Here is a 9,780-nt window from a genome sequence, read left to right as displayed (position 1 = left end):
GAGTTCTTGGTTTGAAAAGCGCATCAAGTAGTTTCGTTCCGCTTCGTGATTTTTCCTCTCCAAAAGTACAAGCCGGCCGGCGAAGAATTTTCCAAAGACGCCAAAAGGTAAGAACCACCCCAAGTTCGCCGCTCTCATTTTTTTTTCTCTTGTAACTTGAACTGCCCATACGAATTTAGCCGCTTACAGTCATAGTAATCTTCAACCACCGCGAGAACTAGTTAAATAATTAGAAAGGAATGGACCATGTTAAATTCTATACTATTATGAGTTAATTCAAAAATATGGTACGGTTAATTGTGGTCTTCAATTCTAGTACAACAACCACAATGAAGAAGATATTCTCATAATGCATTTCCTTCTTATATTGCTCTGCTCGTGTATAATCTAAAACCTTGCAACGCCCACAACGACCTTTTAAAAAATGTGCGTATCAACGTACAAACAATCGGTTGTAAACGGAGTATTTAAAGACGTAAAATTATCAGAGGCAGTCACTGATACTATTTATTACCTTGTGGTCAGCAAGGTTGTTTAATATGTGTTACCTCTATTGGCCTATATACCAGTGCAATAACTGGAAACAGTTCACTTTTAACATCTCAATATAGTCCATCAATAGCCTTAGAAAATGACAGCAGTTATGTGATTGGAATAACTAACCTACAAACTTATAATTCATTTCTGAATATTGATCACACCAATAATAAATTCTTGTATGTAAGTGAAGATAATAAAGAGGTATATATAGAAATACCTGAAGGATCTTATGAAATTGATGATTTAATGCATATCTTAATAAAGAAATGGTTAAAAAATATTATCATCCAACAACAAGATGAAGAAAAGAATAGCAAGAGTAATGTTAATCCCATAATATTTGTTGATGAAGATTCTACTAAAATAGTTGATAGCAACATTCATGAAAGGAAAGCACCTATTTTATCATGTTTTTCCAACTGTACCTCTCGGATATCGAATTGTAGAAGCGCCAACCAATGTAAACTACACTGACCGGCAGAAAAATTAGGCTTAAAGCGTCAAAGAAAAAGAAAGAAATTAAATTGGGGCGTACATAAGTCATATAAGTGACATTTAAACTTTTCTTAAGCAATAGTACAATAAAGTGTCATTCTAGTAAAGCTTTTAAGCGTATTTTTTGCATAAGAGATATAAGTGGGTAATTCAAGGTTTTGAAGAAGTATGAAGAAGTTTCTCCACAAAATTTTCTGAAATTTGCGATGTTCAGGAAGAATCAAAATTTGACGATACATCTGTCGTATATCTGCGGTGAACACGATGGGATGAACTCTAAAGCGTGAACGAATAGTCAAAATGTCCTTTTGAAGTTTTGGACCTACAAATAATCTATCATTGAGAGATTTGCCTTCTGACGAAGGACAGGAGGCATCAAAAACTACGCGAAGTTTTGTGCTTGGACTATCAGCCTTTATAACACAGTGGTGGGGAATATAATATCCATCCGACGAATTTCCATTTGTAAAGAGCTGCATGTGGCCAAGATCTAAATATTCGTTCATAAAAGCCTTATAGTCTTCGTAAAGCAAGGGGTTTTTAATAAGACGACGCTCGATTGACTGAAGTCTCCGAAATGCGTTAGCGAACGAACCGGGAAACATAGGATCGTCTTCTTTAAACAACATGGGAACGACAAATCGACCAGAATTATTTCGATAAAATAGCGACGCAAAGTTATTTTCTGCTAATTTATCTTCGGGTGGCAAAGTAGCATCCAAAGGTAAATTAGGCTCTTCAATTTCCCAAAATTGTTTGACGATGTTTTCGAGAGGTAGTGTGTCGAATGATTCGATTGTTGCGCAAAAACTATGAAGGTGTGGTGAAGAACTGTGCTTCCTATGCGTATTTGACCGAAATTGACCCATAAGAATCCAACCAAATTTTGTGTTCATAGCGGTGGGAACGTCCGAATTTCCGAGAAGGCGACCAGATTCTAAGATAAGAGGAAAAATATCCGCTCCCAATATCATGTCAATACCACGAGAAAGATTAAATTGACTGTCCGCTAATGTCAAATTCATTAGGTTGGTCCAACCGGAAGTTGAGAATGATACGCTTGGCATATCATCGCAAATTTTGTCAAGAAGAATTGCGTTAATTGAAAAACGAATAGATGGCTCATTTTTCGATCGAAGAGTGCATGAAACCTCTTTTGAGGCCTTATCATTCATGCCTCCCAAGCCTTTAATTATAAAGGTCGAGGTTTTGCGTGATAATCCTAAGCGCTCTGCACAATTTTTTGTAATGAAATTCGCTTGACTAGCGCTATCTAAGAGGATGCGAACTTCTTGGAACTGTCCTAACGAATCCTGGACTTCAACTACAGCGGTAGACAACAATACAGACTGCGACGGAATCAAATTAGTGAGCGAATTAATGCGAGTAGGCGAATCTAGCGATTTAGGGGAAGTATCTATTGGAGCGATTGGATTTTCCGAAATTGTTGCGGGTTTGGACTGAGTTGAGAGCGTATTCGAACTAACAAAATGCAAAAGAGAGTGATGGCGTTGATGACAGTCTCGACAAGTCGACGACGAGTTGCAATTGCGCAATAAATGTTTAGCACCAAGACAATTAAGACACCATTGTTTGGACTTTACTATTTCATAACAAGATTGTGGTGATTTTGCGAGAAATGTGGGACATTTATAGATGAGATGATCGCGATTGCATAAGGCACATTTGGAGTTTTCCGAATTTACAAGGAATACCGAACCTTGTCGAGGTTTAACAGGAGAAGAAACAATTTTTGGAACCTTTTGCGTTAATTTCGACGTATTTGGAGTGACATTTTGAGAAACATTGTCCGAGGCTTGCGACATTAAAAGCAAAAAATCACTTAGCGATTTAAAAGTTGGGACAGCGGTTGGCGAATCTTGACCGAGTTCGAAATGACTAACTAACGACGAGCAAAGCCTATTCAAAAACATATTAAATAACACAAAATCCCAACTTTCGACTGGAAATTGTACCATTTTTAATGCCGCCAAATTTTCCTCAAATGTGGACAACAATGTTCTAAGTTGCGACGATGTATAATTCTCTGTCAACGAAGGGACATTTTCGATTTGGTTCCAATAGTGCGTCGCAAGCAATCTCTTGTTGTCGTATCTTTTAACGAAAGCATCGTATGCGATTTGATAATTAGTGCCTACCATAGGAATACGACTAACAATTGATAGTGGCTCCTCACTAAGAGACGAAATTAAATAACTGAATTTTTCCACGTCTGACAACGACCCATTCTTATGAATTGTTGAGTTGAACATGTCCAAAAATGTTTTCCACGTTTTTAATTCTCCGCAAAATTTATACAACTCCAACCGAGGCAATTGAATGTGATCTTTATTAGTGGTTTCAGACTGATTTGACTGCGAACGTTCAAAGGTTGGCTTTGATTTAAAAACGCGCTCGAACACCACATGAACAAAATAATAATCATTATCAAATGCAGCCTGAATTTCTTTTTCATGGTTTAACTCCTCATCACTGTTTGCCAACGTACCAATTATTGTGTTATGATATTGATAAAAATCCCCGTATATGCGTTCAATAAATTTATAGCGAGCTTTAAATTCAGGATAAGAACTTTCGTAAAGCGCTTCTTGACGATCAGCCACCTCCGCTACCTTTTTTAACTCGTTTATTTGCGTAATAGCGGTCTCCCGAAGAGCAATACATTTTTTTATGGATTTAGGGGCCATATTCAAATCCTGGATTTCAAATACGAAATAAAAATAAATCGATTTAACAATTCGAAACTACAACGAAAAGAGCGAGAAAAAGCGATAACCCGAAAGCAAAAACCCAGCGATAAAGCGAGATAACCAATACCTGTTCTAGGACGCGACAAATTGAACCGAAAAACTGTAATTACGAAACGACGAAACAAGCTCAGAGAATTTACCCATACGAATTTGCGAATTGAAACAAATTTAAACTAACAACAATGGTTCCGAATACACTTTGCGTTCGGGCTCGAAGGACCAAAATAAATGTAAGCGGCTAAATTCGTATGGGCAGTTCAAGTTACAAGAGAAAAAAAAATGAGAGCGGCGAGCTTGGGGTGGTTCTTACCTTTTGGCGTCTTTGGAAAATTCTTCGCCGGCCGGCTTGTACTTTTGGAGAGGAAAAAACACGAAGCGGAACGAAACTACTTGATGCGCTTTTCAAACCAAGAACTCAACACCTCTTCAAGGTCACACGCGCGCCACTACTTAAAACTAAAAAACCACCCTTTGCGAATCGCGCATGACCGCGGGAGAAATTCAAAATAAAACAAACAAAAATTCTCTGAGCCCAAAAACTAAATTAAACTAAATTCTAACAATGACTATCAAAATATATAGCTTCTCGCCCACGTTTTACGTAAGCAGTCCAATGTGTACTAATACCTCAATCATTATCTAAATTTAATATACCACATTCATTGATTCGTACGTTTTGAGTCAATAAAAACACCTCTAAATTTTTGAATTTTTAACATTTTACATTATTTACATAGATCTACATCAGTACGAAAACGTCTGGGAAGCTTTATCAGTATTTTTTTGTAAATTTTGAACGATCTAAAAAATGACCGAAACTTGTGCACGCTTCGACTAATTTATTAATATCACGACCTTCTCGCTCCAGTCGTTTTTTAAATTTGATAACCAGGAATGTGCAATTCAAATGGTAATTTATTAATAACAGAATTTACAATTCCTGAACCAACACTCTGATGCTCTTTCTTTCTCTTCAAAGCTCTACTACGATTGATAAGATAAGTTTTGATCATTTTTCAAACATTTATATTTCTTTATTCTCCACGGATGCATACCTAATATTTAATAACAACTACAATGTCGTGCGATTGTAGACTTTCTATTCCGATGAGTTAAAGTTAAAATATTTATACTTGTATCACATTATTCTTCTGTTTTGTTCTCTCTATGTTGCTAATTTTCAGTTCAAGAAATGGTTTTAGAATCATTTCTGCATCACGAATTCGTTTCTGAAACTACATTCTATCTCTTATTCAATAAAATTTTTGATCTTCATCAGCGTCATTCGAACTTGAAGAGTAGCAACTTCGTTAAATCTTACAGTGTTTGAGTTATTTATTTTAGGTCAATGTAATTTACCTAAATAGAGACCATTTTGCATATTAACTGCATAATTATGTGAGGAAGATGAAAACCAACCGTTACTATTCCTTCTTATCAAAGAAATGTGACTCGAGTTCATTCAAACACACACACACATGAGTCTGGATGCAGATACTACAACTTATGCGATCCTGATACCATCTTTTAAACTTTCTTCGCTAGATGGAACAAATTTAGGAAACTGATAGGGGTGAAAGGCTTAATTTTGCTCCAAGATCCTAAAATAGACATGATATATATCATGATCCAACAATGGGTGTAACTCATTGATCTTAAAATATCCATGACATCATAATTCAACAATATCAATTACGTCAATAATTCATCGAAAAAAGCGGTGATGTCATGATCTAAAAATAACCATGTTCACATCAGGTGGTTCATTATACATTACATAAGGGGTTATGGCTGCACACCAATTTTCAGATAAATATCATTATCAGGACTTTCAATACTTTTAATGGTTGTATAATTTTTACTTTTTGTTTTTGTACTTTGTGGTTTTAACATTTTAATATTCAACAATATTCAGATATTCAACAATAACTCTAGAAACATAATATAAAAAAGATTGTTTGATTTTTGAAGTGTTTCCTATCGCTTCTTTACTGATCATTAATAATTTGTTACCATTTTTTATTTTTTCATTCAAAATATCAATTTCTTCATCGCTGAGGTGCTCAGTAAATCGAAATGGTAATATGAATGAAAATCCCTCACATTGCACCATAACCTTCATTCCATATTTTGTTGATAGTTTTTGAAATGCCTTTACGCAATGTAACATTTCATAAACTTTAATACTTTCAACACTATCAAATGATTCCATTTTATGCTTTAAGGTTTAAGCTTTCAAATGCTGCACTACTCATCTTGAATTCTTGAATAGTATTTCTGTTTTTCTTTTCTTCACAAGCACAAAGTAATAAATTTTTATTTAATTCACACTGATGTAACTAGTACTGAAGATGTGGTTAAACAGAATGAAATTTTAAGCTTATGTCGTGGTTTATATTGAATAAATGTAGGGTTTGAAGGGTACGGGGTAAATTTCACTTAGAATTATTATGTCATAATCTAAAAATAACCATGGTATTATTATGCAACAAACAATAGCGGTGATTCGTCGATCCAAGAATAGACATGATATCATGGTCCTTCGATGGTGGTGACTCATTGATCTTAAAATAACCATGTCATCACATAATTCAACAAAAGCAATTACGTCAGGGATTCCCTGAAAGAAGCGGTGATATCATGATCTAAAAATAGCCATGACATCATCGTAATTTTATCATGTGGTTCTCACAATTTGTATTCAGGAATTATTATTTAAATGTAACTTAAGACTGAAAGCTAGCCGTTGCTATCAAAAGGAATGCGATTGAAGTAAACATATGCCGCCACCTACGCCCACGCTGCGGCCGCTTGCATCTTCATCGCATGTCTGCTGCTGGATACACCTCTATACAGTTGCAACTTATGCGATCCTGATACCATCTCTTAAACTTTCTTCATTGAATGAATCAAATTTAGGAAACCAATAGATGTGAAGATCATGTCATAGCCCAAAATTTTAATACCATACATGATACAACAATCCGGAAATATCTATGATGTCATAATCTAAATGCAGCCATGACCTCATGATCCAAAAATTGCAATGCCAGGAGGGTAATTCCATAATTTTCAATGTGTGATTCCCCACGAGATTTCCATCCTGACATCATGATTCAAAAATAACCATGACATCATTATACAAAAATAGCACTGACATCAGGGTAATCACATAATTTTCAATGCGAGATTCTCCAAAGTGACCCACGCGCAGACAAAAACAAGCTATGACAAAATAAAATTGACCTATGAAATTGGCGGGTTGTCATCCCTTCCATTTCAAGTTTGCGTTTACTAAATAAGTTTCAATTCTTATTGGATGAATTTTGAGAGGTGGAGCAAATTAAAGGCAACAAGGGTAAATTGTAAATTCTCATCTTTTTCTAATATAGCTTCTTTGTCACAAAACTTCCTATATAAACATATGGAAACTTCTGCAGATTTTATCTTAAGTTAAATACGAGTTCTTTTCGAGTGACTTAAGTTAGACCTTTAAAAAGATGAATAGTCCAATAAGAAAACCATCAGCCAGCTTATGCACTGGTAAGTCTAATTTAAGGTATTGTGTCATTTATAACTTAAAGGTAATTGTTTATGTTGTAGAGGATATGGTGACATGTGCCTATAATAACCTACATAGGCTAGTATGGCACAGGATGGCCAAACACATTTTTAAGTGTCACAGAGAAGAGGACGCAAAAAGAAAAAGGGAGTCCGAAAATAAACAAAACGTAGAAGATCAGACAGAAAGTTGGGATACCGAAAATTATCTTAATAAAAATAAACACAACGCCGAAGATCAGGAAGAAAGTTGGGATAACGAAAATTATCTGACTGAAAATAAACAAAACGCAGAAGACCAAGAAGCAAGTTGGACTAACGAAAATTATCTAACTGAAAATAAACAAAACGTTAACGATCAGGATGAAAGTTGGGATAATGACGATTATCTGATTGAAAATAAACAAAATTCCGAAAATGAAGAGGAATGTTGGGATAACGAAAGTTATCTTATGTATTAATACAGTATAATTGTGGAACTGTGAAATAAATAAGCTAGTAAATAAGAAAGCATTTATAAAACGTAGTTTTCTTTGGTAAACGCCCTGTATAATTAAATAAAAGTAAGCTCATATGAGATCAAAAACAGAAACCTGTTCCCATTACCTCATCAAAAAGTATGTGCCCTTTCTCACTGTTTACACGCAAAGTTTCACCTGTAGTCATAACATCCTTAAATGGGGTTGGAAAATATTTGAATAGTGTACTAGCATAAATTTGTCAAAAAATTGTACAACAATTGTACTTCAAAATCATCGATACAATCTAAGCCCAAAACGGTATTACGATCATAATAATAAATTTGTATACTTGAGGTAACACTTATTATTCTTTAATCAATTTAGGAGATTGAATCTTACTTTTAACACAAGTTTCAACTGATTCAACATCTCGACCGATATGAAGATCCGTGGAGACCATATTACCACGATATACAATATTCAATCAGTATATACGATTACTCATGATCCAGTTTGGGGGATTTACCTGCTTTTTCATTTAATTGTAATTAACGACTGAAATCCAGCCGTTATAGTTTCTTATCGAAAGAAATGTGATTGGGTTTCAATTAAAACTATAAACATGAAAGACACTCGTCACCGCCGCCCACGCCATAACCGCTTACGCCTTTATCACATGCCTGCTGCTGGATACTCCACGCTGTTGCAACTTATATGATCCTGATACATTCTCTTATATTTTCTTCATTAAATGGACCAAATTAAGGAAACCAAAAAGGCTTAAATTATATTAATCATGTCGTAAGCCAAGAATTGTAATATTATACATAATATAATATAAACATTGACTCATCGATCTGGAAATAAGTGTGACATCATAATCTAAAAGCAACCATGAGATCATGGTAATACCAAAAGGGGATTCCCATACTGACGTCATAATCCAAAAATAAGTATGACATCATGATACAAAAATTGCACTGACATCGGGGATTCATATAATTTTCAATGTGGGATTCCCCAAAGTGACGCATGCGCATACAAATTCAAACCATGACATCATCATCTAAAAATAGCATCAACATTGGGGATTCCCACGAAGCGTTAGGGCTTACCTTAATGAGTCACAATCCAGGAAGAAACAGCATTTAACTTCCGCAACACTATGTCCGTTCCAACCAAATTTGTATGCCCCAAATGCAAAGGTGAAACCGAGATTCAAGAACGAAACTGCATGCATTGTGAAGTAAAAAGTTATATGAAGATGTTAGGGCAAAAATATAAATAATAAGTATATATGTACATACGTTTGTTTAAGTGTAACTGTTATAATAATTAATAAATATGTCTGTATAAAATAAATGCATTTTTATTAATTTGAATACACTACAAAACCCTAAAGCAACCATATCCCACCCTGGCATAAATATCTAAATATAACAATGACCGCAGGGATTCCCATAATTTTCAATGTGAGATTTCTCTGGAGATTCTTATCCTGACGTCATGATCCAAAAATTGCCATGACATCATGATCTAAAAATAGCTACAATATTTTGCATCGGGGGAATCCCTGAAATGGCGCATGCGCAGACGAAGTGAATTTGAACCGGCACAGCATATCTACTAAGCTGCCCTAGGAAGTAGTACAATTACAATGGTCTGCATTACTACCCTATGCCAACTCAGTGGTGAATTTCAAAAAGTCTTTTCAATAAATACGCTACTTTCAAGGAACGTTGGACGAAGTGGTGTTGAACGAAAAACCAAGCCATGACTCTTCATTTGTTAAATTATAAAATGAAGAATATCACAGACTTCGTGTTCCGTTCGAAAGTTACTGCTTGCTGTTGATTGAAGATTGAAGAAACGGCTGTAAAGTCTACCTTGCCCAGTGATAATTAAATAAATATCAACTTAAGCAGAGGTAGACCTGACAGACATTTCAAAAA

At 35.1% G+C, this 9,780-nt stretch overlaps 1 non-coding gene across 1 annotated transcript; it reads right to left on the bottom strand.

Annotated features, from left to right (window-relative positions):
- Window positions 1–9,689: 9,689 nt before the first annotated feature.
- On the bottom strand, window positions 9,690–9,780 carry Mir3836a (microRNA mir-3836a). The gene is given in 1 exon segment (NR_038659.1): window positions 9,690–9,780. It is a non-coding gene; the product is annotated as a microRNA mir-3836a (primary transcript).

This window comes from Tribolium castaneum, chromosome 4, assembly GCF_031307605.1.
Source record: "Tribolium castaneum strain GA2 chromosome 4, icTriCast1.1, whole genome shotgun sequence".
Taxonomy (NCBI): domain Eukaryota; kingdom Metazoa; phylum Arthropoda; class Insecta; order Coleoptera; family Tenebrionidae; genus Tribolium; species Tribolium castaneum.
This window is presented reverse-complemented; position numbering and strand designations above follow the sequence as displayed.